At 34.0% G+C, this 19,327-nt stretch overlaps 1 pseudogene; it reads right to left on the bottom strand.

Annotated features, from left to right (window-relative positions):
- Positions 1 to 9,820: 9,820 nt before the first annotated feature.
- Positions 9,821 to 10,801, bottom strand: LOC120080978 (annotated as a pseudogene).
- Between the last annotated feature and the right edge of the window lie 8,526 nt (positions 10,802 to 19,327).

Here is a 19,327-nt window from a genome sequence, read left to right as displayed (position 1 = left end):
AATTATTATTTCGTAATATCATATAATATAATACATATTTTAAATTCAACAAATATAATTGAGTTTATACCATGAAATAGTATAATTGTGTTATTTTTTTAAATATAATTATGCATTTTAAAATATTGAATTCAAAATCTATATCCACTGAAAACATAAAAAAGTTATTTTCAGAATTTGCACCATTTTGATCGAACCTGAAAACAATTTTTGGAAACAGAATCTCAACAAAACACATATTCGCTGAATTTAGTGAATCTAAAAACATAAAATATAAAACAAAATTTGAATTGTCTATCAGGTCCTAAATATGTTGGATTCATAAAATGTAAACCTATCATCAAGGATATATAAATATTGTTAAATCAACATCAATCCAATCAAAGGAAAAAATAAAATTAAAACATGGAAATACACTAAATGATTTAAACTAATTAAAACGGTAAGAACAAATTACCTGGAAAACTGTGAGAATGTAAATGCAATAATGTCTCAATTACTCTGGAAATATTGCCACTAAATGCTAACACTAATTATCAGTTACCAATCAATTTGCCACTAAAATAGATAAAATATAGGTTAAACAATTTTTTTCATTAACAATTTAATCTTTAATTTGTAACAATTTACTGTTAAATATACTTTTGAGATTTATAATGGTTCAATACTACATTTTTTTTTTATAAACACGTTTAGTACCAAAAATGAAATCAAAATCAAGTATTAGCTTTTAATTCAATCTTTGTAATTTAAAAACAAAATTAATATCTATACAAATATAAGTATATAGCTATACGATAAATATAAGTGGATCAATTGAAGTAAACTAATGTTCAAAATATAAATCATTACTTCTATGAAACTTCAGAGACCAAAAATATTCTTTTGATCGTAAAATATATGATGTACGTATGAAGTACACATTTTTATTTTTATTTTATAAAATGTGTTTCATCTTACAATATATCATATAAAAAAGATAAATATCTTATTTGCTGTATGAAGTACAAATTATTTTTCTAATCAAATGTGTCTCATCCTAGCTGTAATATATCATATAAAATAGAACAAAATTTTTGTCTATTCCTCTTTTTCTTGATGTCTTATTTTGTTCTAATACGTACGTCGGTTTTACTTTTTAGAGGCTAATAATGCACTAACTTGTAGTATGGTTTAGATTTCTACACATAATTAAATTTATACGAAAAGAATAAAGACTTAGATGCACCTATTTGTTTACAACCAATCCTAATCATATCGTGGGAATAACTTTATATATATATATTAATATAATATATATATGTATATGAGAAGTTCTTGCGTGATAAATTGTAATTGGACAATTGCAGTTGATTTCAACCTATGATTTTTAAAATATATTGTTTTACATGATTTTGGTGGTTTTCGAAAGGTTAATTTGATATATATATATATATATATATATATATCTTCTTTTGATACTTTACATCTTATCCCAATCATAAAGATAAAAATCATAGAAATTAAATTATTCTCACCAAAACCCTTCCTATATGTCACATACTATATTTATAAAGAATTCTTTATATGCATACAATGTTTAAAAGGAAACAATATTCGATTTTTATAAAGATTAATATTAGCTTGTAGGAAACCAGAGAAAAAAATGAAAATTTGTTTGGAAAAGTTGAAACAAAAATGACATGGAAAAAGAAGAGGAAAACTGAAGGAAATTTATATTTATGATGATGAGAATAGAAAAAGAAAATTTCAGAAATTAAAAAAGAAAAATGGAGAAGTGAAATCTAAGGGAAAAAGGCATTGGAGAACATTGCATTACTATAGTTATAAGTTTGATCCCCAGAAGGCAAAAACATATCATCCCCAAAAAGCCCCATTTGATCCTGGGGCTCACAAGCTCCATCATCCACGCCACTGTTTCCGACGGGTTTCTCGATGCTTGACACAAAGACTGAGGTTGAGATCGAGGCTGAAGCTGCATCGAACGTTTTTTAAGAGAGTCAATGCGTGTACAATGTCTTTCAAAAGACTCTGATCAATGAGCCAAACGAGGTCATTCAAATCAAGTACGTTAGGTCATGCAACTCTTTTTCAGCGGTTAGGCTTTGAAACATGAGTCGCATGACCTCTTTCTTTCGGTTGTTCTTTCTCATCTTCTTCAACTGGTCATTTGCCTTTGCAATCTTTTGTCGTAGAAACTTCTCATGATTCACCTGTTTCAAAAGATTCCCCTATTTCTTTTAGAAGTTACGTTGCAATAATAATGTAACAACAACCCTTCGTAAATGTATCCAAACTATTTACCATATTCTTGCTCTGTTCCATCTTAGGCATCTTCTTGAATCGGGAGAGAACGCGTTGGACTCCAGTCGGAGAAGGCCAGACCTCAGGCTTCAGATTCATAGGGACTAAAGATGATTGCACATGCCTCGATTCCACAAAGAGTGCTCAATTCACTAACTTTCTTTCATAAAGCCCTCTCTTCCTCTTCTTGTATGTTGCCTTTCTTGCAGAGGCATTTGCAATGTAAGCAAGTTTCACTTTCTTTCTCGTCATAATTTTGTTTCTTTTTTTTTTTTTTTTTGGTTCAATATTCCATTTTCATTTTGTTGTCAATTTATATAGATTTGAGTATCATATCTGATCAGGGTATGATTTTTGTAGGTTAAATGAGTAGTGATCACATTGATATTCTCATTATTATAATATTCATAACATCCAATAACCTTTTTAGTATTCTTTTTATTATTACTTATTACTATCATAAATGTGTCATTTAATTGTAATCAAAGAGGAGAAAGAAGAAATAGGGGATTAAAAAAGAAACATATATAAATTAAAATATTTGAAAACATAAGGTAAAATTCTAATGGACTTTAAGCTTGAAGAGAGAGATTAGGCAACATATTTAAACGTAAAATAATATTTTTATTTATTTGAGAAAATTAACTTTACAAAATGATTATATAATGAAATACAAAATCATAAAATGGCCTCAATATAATTAATATCATAATAAAGAGACTTTTTTTTCTTTTATTTTTCTGTTACTTTTGTCTTTGAAAAATGGTTAGCTTCCAGTTATAATTTATTCATAGCTCTCATGAAATCACTAATTATAATTTGGAGTTCATTCCTCCTTTGGTTGAAAATGATAAAGTTATTGTTGAACCTTGTGAGGAGATTATTGATGAGGGTGTCTGTATGTGGGAGAAATATCTGGTTGGTCAGTTTGTGGATGCCAAACTCCCGTATTCTATTATTTGTCGTCTTATTCAGAGAATTTGGAGACGTGTAGACATGCCAACTATTACCTTGTTGGATAACGGTTTGATTATCTTTAAATTTCGGAAGGTAGATTCACGGGATTGTGTGTTGGAGAATGGTCCATGGACTTGGATGGCAAGCCCATCTTATTACGACAGTGGTCTCCAAGTGTTCTTGTTGTGGTTCTTTTGGGCATACTGGGGCGGTGTGTGAGCAATAGGGTATGGAAAAGGGTCAGGAATTGTGTATTGTGGCAGTCAATGAGGGGTGTTTAGAGAAGAATGGGGGAATTGAGAGTTTGAGGAAGGGGCAGGACTTGGGTATGGGTGCGAGGGGAGCTGGCCTAGTGGATGAGATTAAGTGCGTGGGGAGGGTTGAAGAGTTTACTATGGTTAGTCGACGTAGGCGTGNCTGGCCTAGTGGATGAGATTAAGTGCGTGGGGAGGGTTGAAGAGTTTACTATGGTTAGTCGACGTAGGCGTGATAGAGGAGGTGTAGGGCATAGCGGTGGTAGTGGGTCACCGGGTACGTCGCCCTTAAAGAGCAGAAGTTTATGGGTCCCCTAGAATAACGGGGTTTGTAAAGCATGTTGATGATCGTAATTAGTTTGATATTTTGTGTGATAAGGGGGGAGACTCCTTGGCATTGGCACTAGTGCAGGCAGATCCTGATCTGTTGTTTGTTATGGATAGGATGTACTGGAGTTTGGGCAAAGGCCTAGTGGGAAGTGGTAAGTGTGATCTCTTGCAAGATTCATGATTTGGTGTTCCTGGAATGTTAGAGGGTTGAATGACCCTTTCAAGTGTAGGGTGGTGGTAGACTTTCTAGCTTCCTCATTTGTTATTTTCTATTGTTTGCTTGAGACGAGGGTTCGTCATGAGAATTTTGGTATAGTGATGGGTAGGTTTGGTAATGCTTGGAGTTATGTGAGTAGCTATAGTGTGCAGGGAGTTGGGAGGATCTGAATGATGTGGCGGAAGAGTGTCTATGATTTTTCTATTGATGTCAGTGGGGATCAATTCATTTATGGAACCTTAGTGGATATTGTATCTAGTGTTAGGGTACATACTGGTGCTGTATATGCCTCTAATCACATGAGTGAGAGGAGGAACTTGTGGTCTCAGTTGATTGATGTGTGTGCCTCATGGAAGCTTCCTAGAGTTGTTTTGGGGGATTTTAATGTTATTCGTAGTAGCTCGGAGGATTTTGGTGGTTTCCCTAGCTTGAGGGATATGGAGGAATTTGATGGCGTGTTATTGGAGGCAGATCTGGTTGAGTTGGGTGTGACAGGTAACTGGTTTACTTGGACTAGTAAATTTCAGGGGAATGATATTTTGCGTCGTTTGGATCGATGCTTGTCCAATGAGGCGTGGAAGGTAGCTTTTCCGTATTCGGAGGTTAGAGTTGGTCAGTGAGAGATTTCTGATCATAGCCCTCTTTTAGTTTCTATAGGGGAGATGAGGAGTAGTCTACCTACTACGTTTCGTTATTTTTCTCATTGGGCCGAGGCAGAGGGTTTTCTTGATACTATCAAGTACGTGTAGATAAGGTCTGAGGATGTGTCTCCTATGGTTAGTTTTGTGCGAAATTTGAAGGTAGTGAAACGGGTTTTTCGTGCTTCGTATGGTAGGCGTATCTTTGTGTTAGCTGATGAGGTCCAGGCGGCTAGGCAGGTTATGGAGGCTGCTCAAGCTGCGGTAGAAAGGAATCCTAATTCAAAGTCGGTGTGTGCGGAGGCAGCTCGGCATGAGGTGTTTTGGTCAGTGGTAGATTGGAGGAGGGCGTCGCTCCGACAGAAGGCTAAAGTCAGGTGGTTGGAGTTAGGTGATATGAACAACAGCTTTTTTCCATCGCGTCTGTTCTGTCGCAGCTGCAGTGGCTTGTTTACGGTCATGGATCTGGGGGACTCGCCAGACGGTGCATGATAGAGTGGCAGGGGTGGCGGTAGAATTCTTCCGGGTTGCTTAGGGCCTCAGCATGTGGGTAGAGGGATCTTACTGCCCAATTGGGGATATTGTGCAGTTTAGCTGGGTCAAGAGAGGGTGGAGGCACTTGTCGTCGAGTGAGTCGGGAGAGATTCAAAGGCTTTATTCTCGATGAAGTATAGGAAGGCTCCTGGGCCTGATGGGTTTTCGGTGGATTTTTATATAGCTGCTTGAAGTGTGGTTGGAGATGATTTTTGTGACGCTGTGCTGAATTTTTTTTAGACATGTTACCTACCTGGTGAAGTTAATTCTACTGCTATTACTCTCATCCCTAAGAGGTAGGGAGCTGAACATATGGAGGAGTTTCGTACTATTTCATGTTGTAATGTTATGTATAAGTGGTTGTGGTTGCCTAATTTCATCAGTAGTAATCAGCCTACATTTGTTCCTGGTAGGTCGATTTTCGATAACATTTTATTGTGTCAGGAGCTCGTGGGGAACTACAATGAGGGTATAGGGAAGTCGTGTTGTGTGCTAAAGGTAGACCTTCAAAAGGCTAACGATTCAGTGAATTGGGATTTTCTATTTAGTGTGTTGTTGGTTATAGGTATGCCCCTTCAGTTTGTTAATTGGGTGAGAGCTTGTATTACTTCACGTAAGTTCTCTGTGATGATTAATGGTTCCCTCGAAGGGTTTTTTCCTGATAGGAAGGGGTTGAGGCAGAGGGATCCGTTGTCTCCTTTTTTGTTTGTGATAGTGATGGAGGTCTTGTCTAGGTTGTTGAATAAACTTTCTGTGTAGTTTAGGTTCCATGATCGGTGTGAGCGTTTGGGCCTAACTCATTTGGTTTTTGTAGAAGATTTTATGATTTTCTGTACAGCTGAGAGAGATTCTTTGGAATTTGTAGGCAAGTATTGACAAAGTTTGCAGAGCTATCTGGGTTAGTTGCAAATGTTGGGAAGAGTTCCATGTTTGTTGCCGGTGTGAGGCGGAGGAACTAACTGCATATATGGGTGTCTCTCTTGTTTCGCTGCCTATTAGGTGTCTAGGTTTACCTTTATTGGCAGGTTGGTTGAGGGTTGTGGATTGTGCACCTATCATACAGAGGGTTACAGCTCGTATTAGAAGCTGGGCAGCGAGGTCCCTCTCCTTTGCTGGGAGGTTGCAACTTGTTAGGTCTGTTTTACAGTCCTTTCGTGTTTTTTGGTGTAGCATCTTCATGTTGCCTGCATGTGTAACTCATGAGCTTGATCGTCTGTTACGTAGTTATTTATGGAAAGGTAGTGTGGTGAGTTGGGGTGGTGCACAGGTGGCGTGGGATGAGGTGTACTTATCGTTGGGAGAGGGGGGTTGGGTGTGAAGCATGTGGCCTCTTGGAACCAGGTTTCTATTATGTAGCTGCTCTGGCTTATCTTAATTAAGTCGGGGTCACTTTGGGTGGTGTGGGTGGAGGCGTATGTTTTGCGTAGGCCTATTTTCGATTAATAGAATAAAATAAAGAGGAGTTAATTAAAGGATTAAATCCTAGGGTAAGATTAGGATGACCCTAAGTGATGAAAAAGAATAGAATACTTTGGAAATAAACCCTAAGTGGTGAAGATGTGGTTAGGTGAAACCCTACTACAAAATTGACTAAGTGTTTAGGTATGTTTATTCGTTGGCCATAAGGTCTTGGGCAAAGGGAGAAGTGTAGTGAGAGTAACGCATGCCTTGGAGGTTAGACCAACGTATTAGGCAAAGGATGCGTTGAAGGGTGGCAGGCGGTTGAAAAAGGGCATGCGAGGGTGCATGGGGGAGGGGGAGGGGGAGGGTAAGCCAGGACGTGGGGCAACGCAGGGATGGAGGGGAGCCATGCGTTGAGCGCCTCGGCCAAATGCCTAGCTATGCGTCGAATGAGCCAAGAGCTGCCAAACGCCCAGCCATGCGTCGAGCAGGCCAAACGCTGCCAAGCGCCCAGCCATGCGTCGAGCGGGCCAAGCGCTGCCGAGCGCCCATGCGTTGAGCACTTCCGAATGCTGCCGAGTGCTCATACAGCCAAGCGCGTATGTGTCGATGCCAGTGCCTATGCGTCGATGCGGTCGAGCGAGTGTACGTCGATGTGGCTAAGCGCCCATGCAAGCAATGTCAAGCGCCGTGCCATGCGACCCATTCGAGTGATGCGTTGATGATGAGTGAGCCATGTGTTGATGCTAAGCCTACGTGTAGGAGCCGTGTGACTTGCGATGCATTGGAGGTTGGTCATGGCTTTCACGAGGAATGCATTGGACATAGGCCATGCGATAGGCTAGGAGGGACGCATGGTGTTGGCTCTTGCGATAGTTAAGGGTTGCGATGGTCCTATGTTGGAAATCAAGGGAAACCAATGGTTGCTATGTGTTGGAGTCATACTATGCGTCGAGGACCTACTATGCGTTCTTGAGTACACTATGCGTTAACATGCGAGGCTAGTTGTATGCATTGAGAATCACCCTAGTGAATGCATATTGAAAGGAATGAACGCATAAGAAGACTGAGCTCATATGGAAGACGTCATCCTAACATGTGGCTTGTTGAGAAGAATTCTTCAACCTTAAGGATTTGAGGTGGAGGCTTGAGGAGACATGCAAAAATCAGTCTCATGCATTGCCAATGTAGAAGAAAGACACCCAACATTTGCATTGATCAAACCTTTTGTTTGTAGACACCTCAAGCAGGAGTTGGAAGGGGCTGGAGGTTGGCAATCTTTAAGAGTAACACATGGAGGAGGAGATGTGGATCTTGGAGGGCTTTTGGATGCCTATAAAAGGAGGGACGCCCCACTTCAACCTACACACCAAGTCATCAAAGAGCACAAAGAGAGGAAAAATAAAAGGAGAGAAAAATAAAGTGTGAGTCGGAGATACCAGTAAGGACGATAGGAGGCAAAATAGTCTGGCTAATATATATATTTAAAATATAATCAAAAGAAGATAATAATTCTTTATGTATTCACAGAAAAATTAGAAGAATATTTAAAGGAAAAAAAGTTGCAATGCAATAACATCTTTTTAAAAAGAAAATGGATATATTAAAAATTAAAAATAAGAAACATATCGTTATCAAGTAAAAAAAATGAAATACAACCATCTAAACTATAAAATAAAAGTAAATGGTCAAATTAAAAATAAAAAATAAAAAGGATTGCATGTACCTTAAAACAATCTATTTTCAATTTGACACACAAAATAATAATAATATCTGGTTTGCAATTGCATCTTTAATTATATAAATATTTACAAATAATGCAAGATGGTATCCTAGAATTAACCATTTACTTTTTGGTTATGGAATATTTGAAAAGATGAACAATAATATTTTATAATAAAATTTATATATATGAACTATTATGTTATAATTATTACAATTAAATAAATATTTGAAAGATAAAGAGATCTAATTAATATTTGGAAGATATGGAGGTCTAACTAAGTTAAATAATTGTAATTGTATATAGAAAATAAACAACCCAAAAATATACACACACAATCACACCATTATGTAACCACCACCTTTAATATTTTTAACCATTTACAAATTCATGCTCCTGTAATGTTCCTTTATTATTTGTGGGATGTGGGAATTATTTTTAATTTTATATTTAATAAATAATAAAAATTAAGTAAGTGGCATATAGAAAATTTTGAAATTATCATTTGGAAAAAATAGTAAAAAAATATGATTCTCTAGCTAAAATATCTTTTAGATAGGAAGATAATAAGATAAGATTTTATGGTTTAGGGTTTAGGGTTAAACCCCATGTATTACAAATAAAAAAATAAAAAAATAAAATCAAAACATTATTGTGCTTAATTTTACAAAATTGACAAATATATATATTTTTTCTCCCTTACATGAACATCTTTGAGTCTTCCCTAACATTACAAATTTCATTAACAAAACATTGTAACGTAAGAGTAAGGCTAAAGATGAAGGTTAAATTAAACAATCTAATAGAAATTATAAAGAAAGAGTAAATAAAAAGAAGAAAAAAACCTATGTAGAAGTGAATATTCAAATGTTTGGAAAAAAAAGTTAATATAAGTTACAAAAACTTTTTAAAATCTCATCATTAAATATAAGCTCATAAATTTGAGAAATTTAATAATGATGATAAAGAGGTAAAATTTTCATATTCTAACATCTTTTATCTCTTAAATACTTATAAGTTATGTACGGACATGAGAATGTGAAAAGATAATAAGTCGTGAATATTTATTTTATTTTATATATATAATTCAATTTTTTTTTTTTTTTTAAAAAAGAGACTTATTGAAAGGTGTTTTTTTCCTCCAAATATTAACATAAACAACCTAATAAGATGAATTTAAGATGGTAGAACAATGACATTATAAATTCAAGATTTGGCAAAGGGGTAGAATATTCTAAAACTGATTCTCCCTCTTAGCCATCTTTTAACATAGTAAGATAGATAGACTACCTTTGACCACACTAGTTGGTCGATAGATCACAGAATTAACAACAAATAAAAAAAAAAAAAAAGGAAAAACTACCTAATTCTTCTTATTCTTCTTTTTATATGAAGAATTTTCATGGATATATTTTTTTAGCCACATGATGGGACAAGAATTTAGATACTCGTCGCTACACATCTAAACCCCGTGAAAATTAATCGGGACCTCGTAGTAGAATGTCGAAGGCTGATATGAGGTAGAAGCTTTGTCACCACCATCGCCTTCTCCAGTTTCTTTTTCTTTCTTGTCACCTCCAGTAGAGGCGGTTTCTCCTATCTTGAGAGGAACTACTTCGACGGATCTCTTGAACTTGCCATTGAGGTAGCCGACATGTTCTTTTCCTTCTATGTTGTGTTTTGCTGTAATCAAATTCTTCTGAGCATCTATTGAAATCTCATTGACTCCCGTAAAATTGATTTCAATTGATTTTGATTTTTTGAATGAGACATGAATTTCTTCATCTTTAAATTTGATGAGTTTCTTCCTAATCTTTTGAATGCAACCTTTGAAATATAATCCAATCTTCCAAAAACGAATTGAAAAGAAAATTAACGGTTAATTCACAGATCTAAGCTATAGCCCAATTAAAAATGACATATGACCATTACCTTGTTGGCCATATTCTCATCGGTCTTCTTCTCAGTCTTTTCGCCGGGTTTGTTCAGGCCGTTGGCATCTTCGATAGGCTGAGAAGAGACGATTTCAATTTTCTTCTTAGTCTTGTGCTCCAATTTGGTTTTGATTACAGTAGGATCTACTTTTCCGGTAAGGATGAGTCTGTTGGATGAAAGATCCACTTTCACATCACTCACACCTGCAAATCATCGGAGTTGATTCAAGATAATATTTGACCAAACCAATAACTAAAATTACCATATTAGAAAGAAACAAAAATTGACCATCCAAATGCTTCACTGCTTGTTTCACTTTCTCAGCACAACCATTGCAATGCATATGGATCTTAAAAATGGCAGTGACTGTGGCATTCTTCTCTCCAGCATTCATATTAGCAACTTCAACTCTCTAAAATCAAAACCCAACACAAAAAATAATTACAAAATATCCTTAAGATCAAGAAATTCAAACAAGAAAAGAGAAGCATAAACTAACCTCACACATCTCTTATGTTAAAGTACTTGTGAACTACGTTTGCTTGGATAGAGGGAAATGTACATAAAATCCCTTTTTATAATGAGAGAGGAGGGAAAATGAACAACCACTTCGGTTACCTTTTCATTTTCCCAACACAATCATTTTTTTAAATGTTCTATCAAACTTTAGGTTAATAAATAATCATTATTACAAAAAAAATCATTGAATGAAATTAAAAAGGAAAATAACTTTTTATTAAGAAGTCGAAGGGGTAACCACAAACGGAAATTTGGGCAATTAATTCTATGATTACATTGGTTTGATGAAGAGAGAAGAGAAAATCAAGAGCCACTTCCGTTTCATTTTCACAATGTCCTATCAAACTTTAGGTTAACAAATAATCATTATTATTAATTAAAAAAAAAATGAAAATTCATTGAATGAAATTAAAAAGAAAAATAACTTTTTTAAACCTTGAAGGACATTCCATTTCTAGCTCAGATCAATTATTTAATTTTATTTGATTTATAGTTTAATTTAAGTTAATTATTTTAATCTAATGTTGATGACTTACATATTTCATTATATACATTACCAAGCAATAAAATTCAAATAATTCTAATAATAATAACGTGTATTTTTGTACTTTATAATAAATATTTTTTTTATACGGATATCCGTCTCCTCTCCTTTTACAATCTTTTTTTCTCTAAGCAAATAATAACAATAATATTGTTAGTACAAATATAAAAATCTAGTAAATTATTTTTTTTTTAAAAAAAAAAAAACTTAACAAAACATGAGAGAAATATATAGTAAAAGAGAAGATAATCACATAACACTTTGGAAGAAATAACAATGTCAACTTCTTACTATATATTTTGATTGTGTCAAAATTATAAATATATATTAGTATTAACAAAAAAGTAAGCATAAAAACTAACTAAAAGAGTACATTTATAATGATTAAATAGAAACAAGATCTTTAAAATAAAATGAGAGTGATGGGTGTTGGCTTTTTGGCCCTTAAACTCAAATTAATTAATTTAATTAATTAATTAGTTAATATTTTGATTATAGAAAACCTGATTTTTTTTACTATCAAATTTATTGTTTTGAATAATTCATAGTGCAGAGCTCAAAACAACGATTTTGTTGCCTTTTGAATCACCCAAATCAGAATTTGGATGAAAAAGATGTGACCAAAAGAAATGTAACGGAAAAATATCTGAGATAGTGACTTGACGAATTAATTATCTAATTAAACTAATTAGAGAGTGTCATTTGGAACTATAGGGTGATTGACACATGAGGCTTAAAATTGCATTTGGTGGATTTTAGTTTTATTAAAAAACAAATTAAAAGAAATTATTTTGGTTGAAATTAAGAAAAATCAAAATATATATGTCTATGCACTACTACAGAAATTGGATTACTTGACTTTTTTCCAATATCAAGTAGAGGGTATACTTAACGTTAATAAAAGGTCGTCTATTCGATTGTCAAGTATAATGTCATAACTTGATACTGTAAAAACATCAAGAGAAATAATTCTTAACACAATTTTTGTGTCAAGAAATATAATACACTTGACACTGATGACATGTCAAGTGTATTAATTCTTGACACTTATTATTGTGATTACTCTTGACATTTTTTATTTGTCAAATATATTATCTTGACATGAAATAATGGACAAGTAATCTAATTCTTGACACATTTCCAATGTTATCTATGCTCTTTTTTTTTTCAAATTAAACATTCGAATTTAATTTTCATTTCTCATTTCTTGCATTACATTTGTTGCAATAAGAAATTTCATCAACTAAAATAAACAGTTGCACATATTTCAGGTTTACATATCAGTCCAATATATCCAACATAACAATTCAGAATACTAAAATAAACAATTTCATTCTTCTATTACTCATGTCTATATGAACGATTCCAAAATTTACAAGACCAATAATACAACAGTATATACTCTATCAACCTACCCAATATATGATAATTCCAAAATTATAAAACCAATCTATATGTGCTATGTATTCCGAAAATCAGAAGACTAAAATTCTATCCTCCACCATACATTTATTTGAAGTATATAACTTATTATGGTTTAACAAAACATTTACACAAAAAAAGTTTTGGGCATTCCCATGTAGACACATACACAAAATTTATAGGAAGTCTATCAGATATAGCAACCTAAATATCCAGCACATTCCACGCATACTTCATCCAATTCAAGTTGCAAGTACGAGCTCCTCGTATCAATCTATAAAACATAGAAATTGAAATATATATATATATATATTTACTATTTACACTATCTATAATGTTACAATATATATAAGTAGTTTAAAGACATACCGCATCTGTAATAATATTCTTCTTTTTAGTCACGATTTCTCTCATAACACAATACCCACATTCAACAGTTGTCACTTGTAAAAGACACTACAATACAAAGTCAATAATTAATACACATATCATACAGATGCATTAAATAAACATCATTTTATTAAGTTTTTCAATGCTCTTATACTTACCTTTACCGTTTTCCATAAAGTGACCGTTGGTCACTTTAAGGAAAAATAAATTAAAAAAAAAGAATATATATTGTTTTGGTGGATTTTTGTTAAATGCTTTTTTTAAAAAATATATATTTATTTAATATTTTTCCTTTTCACTTTCAATCACCACCTTCCATTTTACTTTTTGATCAATTCAATGGTCCAAATCAAAATATGATTTTTACTCTATTTCCTTCTCTTTTCATACTTCATCTTCTCCAAAAATTATTTCAACTTTTCACATTTTACAATCCTCAAAATTAACAAAAAAGTCATCATTGTTACTCTCTCTACAAGCTTCCATCATTGTTACTCTCTTTACAAGCTTCCAATTTTCTTTCTTTTCATCTTATTCTCGACAGAAATTTTTGTTGTATTGTGAGGATTAAAGTGTGTGAACTTAAACTTGTATATCCACTCTTTTTAGAGAGTTTTTTATTGTGTAATTTAAAATTTCAAATATATTGTAATGGTTGGATCCTAACTCATGGAAAAGATCGAGTTTGTTCTTGAGCAAGGTAGCGGTTCGACTCTCATCCATGGAAAGAGTCAAAGAAGATTGTTTAATCAAAATCCCAAGTGGAACTTGGGAAAGTGGATGTAGGTCATGTTTGACTGAACCATAAAAATCACGGTGTTTTCTTCTCTATCTCTTTCCTATTTATTTTTTCATTTAATTTTAATTGCTTCATTTTTTTTTTTTTTTGTTGAGATTGATTGAGTATATTGTTACATAATTTTTATCAATCTTGTTATTTAGCATAAATAAGAATTTATAGTAATTTAATTTAAAAATATTTAATTAGATCAAATTGAGCATTCTTTAAGAAAAAGTTTAACTAAACCCTATTTATCCCCAGTGTCTTCTTCTCTATCTCTTTCCTATTTATTTTTGTATTTAATTTTAATTGCTTGATTTTTTTTAGATTGATTGAGTATATTGTTACATATCTTTTATCAATCTTCTTATTTAGCATAAATTAGAGTTTTTAGTAATTTAATTTAAAAATATCTAATTAGATCAAATTGAGGTTTAATTAAATCCTACTCACCCCCTAGGGTTGCTATACCGATCCAACAATTGGTATCATAGTGAGGTTGCTCTCTTGAAATTTAATTTTCTTGATAAACTTTATTGTTAGAGCTTATAGCAAACCTAGTAGCAAATGGAATTGTTAAAGAGTAATTTACTTCTAGACGTACTTATTTTGCTGGTTTAAACTATGCATATTGGAAAGCTAGAATGAAAATTTATTTGTAGCCTATTGACTATATTTGTGGTTAATTGTTGCTAAAGGTCCTTATGTACCCATGAAAAATGTTGATAATGTTGATAAGCCTAAATTAGAAGAAGAGTACAATGAAAATGAAATGAAAAAGTGTCCTTTTAATGCTAAGGCTATTAATTGTTTGTATTGTACTTTGAACAAAGATGAATTTAATAGAATATCCATATGTTCATCCACTCAAGAAATTTGGAATACTCTTGAAATTACGCAAGAAGGAACAAATCAAGTTAAAGAGTCTAAAATTAGCATGCTTGTCCAAATGAATTATTTATATTAGATTTAATTACATGAATCTCATTCATATAATTAGTATTTGAATCATATTCAAATTCCTCTCATATTACTTTATATTATAATGTATAAAATACTTTATATTATAATATATAATTAATTTAATTAATTATATCATATATAATCATTTCTTTAAATTAATTTGAACACTTCAAATGAATCTAAAATTAATTCTCAATCAAATCCCTGTTGAGCTACAGAGAGGACCTTATGGACTTGTAGGTTGAAGCTCCAACGGTACATGGATAATTAATTAAATTCTTTAATTAAAATATCCAACATTCGTTAATTGCCGGTCATTCCATTAAAGACCAATAGCTGCACTCTTCACACTACGGATAAATTTCTGTGTCCATTGGATATAACCAACAATAGTGGGATAACCTTTCAAAAATTGCTCGTAAGTAGAGTTGGGCCAAAAAAATCGTTTTGCCCTTATAGTTATATCTAACTCCTTAAGTACCATTGATCCCTCTAATGAACAATAAGTCATTGTACAACTACGACCAAGTTTCTCTCGAGCCAGGAGAGGGTGTGGCCATTATGTTCGAGCCCCGGAATCAACCCTTAAGGGAGCAATTTATCTACTTTTCCTTGTATCGGGGAAGGAGTGAATTTCGTCTTGTGTAGTTGCATTCCCAGCTCCCCAGTCGAATGAATCCCCAAAATGGTAGTCTTATTGAGTTGACAATCTGGCCACTTTTACCCATACAAATCAAAGGACCACCTTCATAAAAAGAAGTTCACAACTCACTCAGGATTCAGGTCATGTCACCTATGGTCATCCTAGTGAAATGTAAGTCTCTATTATTAACGGCGTTATATAAAGAGACTAATCATTTCGTGGTCCAGTATTATACAAACTCTTTGTATAGGATACCTCCGCTCACATGTCCTACATGAACGATCAGGATTAAATCATTTGTAGCACTTTACAACACTCGTAACACCTACAAAGTGGGTCGTATCCGTAGTGTCACCAAGATAAGGTACCCAACCTTATCCATCTACTACAGACCATTAAGGTTATTATTTAGACAAGATCCACCTGTATGTCTCTACAGACTTGTTTAAATTATAGGAAATAACCTCGGATTTTAGTTTATTGGATTGAGTATATGCTGATAAAATAACACTTATTTTATTAACAATAATATATTTATACAAAGTTTACAAACTACGAGATTACAAGGAGATTTAGGACACCAATCCCAATATCAAGATCATAGAGAATTTTCCTCTGTAAAATCCAATTCCCTTTCTCTCTGAAAAAAGGGGCTCCCACAACTCAGTTTTTGTTAGAAAATAGCCAGGAAGACCTTTCGGAGGCGTCACCGTGTAGAGGAGAAGTTTGCTTTACTGTTGGAGAGCACGTGTTGTTGAATAGAGGATTCTACAAAGGTATTTCTCTCAAAACCTCAAAACTCATACTTAACCTTTATTTTACAGCATGTGATATATGTTCTGTATGTTTGTTATTCTAATTATGTAAATTCTTATATTCCACATAAAAAACAAAAGCATTCATACACTTCTGCTGTGAGATTTGATCCCTTCAAGCTTCATACAATTGGATGAGACCAATCAATAATCATTGCTTTCCATGTTTTCTATCAATGGATTTGAGGAAACTGGTCATACAAACTTTCCAACACACATAATTTGTTCCATCAAGCCCAGAGGAACATGTGGTTGATCCATCTTTTTTTATTCCTTCCATGTGAAGAAGTATAGATCGAAATACCAGATGTAATGGCAACCTTCTTTGATACCAATTGAAATTTAGGTTATCTAACATATGATAAAACCTGTTACACACGATGTTATAACATTTCTAGGAACATCAAAGAGAAATATAGAAAACTAAAACAAAAATAGAACATAGAGTTTGGTAACTCAGTTCGGTGCAAACCCACCTATGTCTGGGGTTGAAAGAGCGGTAGAGTGGGTGTCACAAACTTCTATCCGACAATACTAATTAGTAGTACAAGCGACAATTCCGAGGTCAAACCATAAGGAAGCATAGAAGATTAGTTCCTCGAAATTCATTTTTAGTTAAAGTGGTAGATGGAGGGAGGGGGAGGGGGGGATGAAGGGGTTTGATGTGGATTGACAATTGGATATGCATAAAACTAAAATGTAGAAAAGTACAAGATAGAAGTGCAATTAATCAAAACATAGTTTAAAGGAATGGAGTGGCTCGATGCAATTTAAATCATTGAGTAATCATAATATTACTTAGTCGTTCTTGCATATGCCTAGCCAAATTAATTAGAATCCTAATTAATCGTCCTTATTATCTAATTAACTAACATGAGAAGATGAATCCACTCTAAACATATTAACTAATCACATTAAGCTTAAGGGAGACGCTAGATGAACTAATTAACTTCACCGTCTAGTTAACTCGTTCAATATGATTTTTACATCAAGATTGATTAAAGCATTACTTAGTGCAGTCAATGATACAAATAAGCTAGTTAATCTAATCCTTTGCTTCCTATGGTTCATTGTCTTAATCAAGATTAAATCTAAGCATGGAACTACATAAACAAGTATTGATTATCAATCAAATACATGAAAATGCAATTCACAATCAATTCAGAGTGAGAATTCCTAAGCAAGATATATACATCATGATATAAAAATCTCACAGAGTTACAATGGTTTCTCCAAATCCTCTAAACTAAGAAAACCCTTGAACTTACCTCCTCATGGAGATAAAGAAGACAAATCCTGGAATCTCCTTGATAAATTACAAAATGAACACCTAATGAAGAAAGTGGAAGAGAGAAAAAAGGGGAAAGGTGGCTGTAAGCCTAAGTGGGTGACCTCTTAACCTAAAAATCAAAGAAGAATATATAAATTTTCTGTGCTCAGTTGAAGCATAGCAACACTAGCCAAATGTTGCTGCAGCATAACATGGGAGCGTAGCGACACACAGCATTTTACGCTCTAGCGTGTGAGCTCGCCCAATACTTTCGTCAAAAATCGTAGCGTAGCTACCCTGAGGGTGGTGTTGTTATGTGATAACTTGTAGAAATACAAGTTATTTATGTCACCTTATCTAGATACTGCGGCTAAAAGTTAGTAAATATGCGCCGATTTATGAAAATTAGCCTAGTATTACAATATTTATAAATGTTTGCAATTACACCCACTAACACCATAAAGATTTTGCAGGAGATTAAGTCACCGCTTGCGCTCAAGGCTCACGAGAAACTGATTAACGCATCTTTGTCACATTGCGCCCGTCAATCAACAATGAAGAGACGATTACTGCAATGGTGGCGCAATGTGATAGTCGATCCAAAGCTGTGTTTCAACCGCATGCGGTAATAAAAACAGCACCGCATGTGAACCCATGATCGAAAGATGCAGCTGAGCAATGCAAAAGCGGAGGATTGAGACACGTGTACAACTAACGGTTGTGCAGAATTGACGGTCTGATTGCATAGCAGAAACAATAACATCTCTCCATCTTTGGAATTACCATGACAATCATGTGGGGACCACGAAGTTAGAGTCAAAGACTTACACCTATAAATACCCCATTGATTTCAGAGAAAAAGTATGTTATGAGATACGGGGTAAATGTTGCAAAATTGTTGAGAGAAAAGGATGAGCTGAGTGCTTGAGTGAAGAAATCTGGGAAGAAGACGAGATAAGGCCGAGAGGTGAATCTCAGATATAACTTGCCAAACGCCCGATTGAAAGCTCTGTGCAAAGATCCCTGCTACCGGTAGGGCAAGCATGAGAGGGAAGCTCTTCCTACCATCAAATCCATCCTATCCGACAAGCAAATCTCCATCGAATCAGTGCCAAGACATTGTATTTCACGTTTCCTTTATCTTTTCATTCACACACCATGTATCAAATGTCTAATAGACGTATTAAATGTTATGATAGCTTTCATTTACCATCTTTTGTCTATTTTGTTCACCCATTAATCACTTTCTTCTGATGTCTTCTTAATTCCCTGATAAGCAATATGAATTAACTAAGTACTTAATCTGTGTTGAAGATGGCATTCTGATCTATCGAGAGAAGGTTAGAAGAATGCGTTAACTAAAGCGAATAGTACTTCCAGACATGGAAGCAACCATGCGTTCATTACATTAGTCTCTGTTTCACCACAGACATGTGGAAGCGCGACCGATCACTGAAAGGTGTATGCCAAGAGAAGAGTGGAACAACATTTGTAGCTTCAACACAATTGAGAACTTGCATTGTTTATATTATTTGTCTTTCTCTTTCTATCATGTTCATAAGACTTGCTGTCGCATTCCACGTCTTTGTACACCTTTCACAGCCAGCCTTGACCCCAGCATCTTGTACATGAAGCTTGTATCTTGTATGGAGCATAGGTTTATTGTATTTCATTTTATTATCGCATC

The sequence above is a fragment of the Benincasa hispida genome, chromosome 7 (assembly GCF_009727055.1).
Source record: "Benincasa hispida cultivar B227 chromosome 7, ASM972705v1, whole genome shotgun sequence".
NCBI lineage: Eukaryota > Viridiplantae > Streptophyta > Magnoliopsida > Cucurbitales > Cucurbitaceae > Benincasa > Benincasa hispida.
Note: the sequence above shows the minus strand (reverse complement) of the source record. Positions and strands in the feature narration are given on the sequence as shown.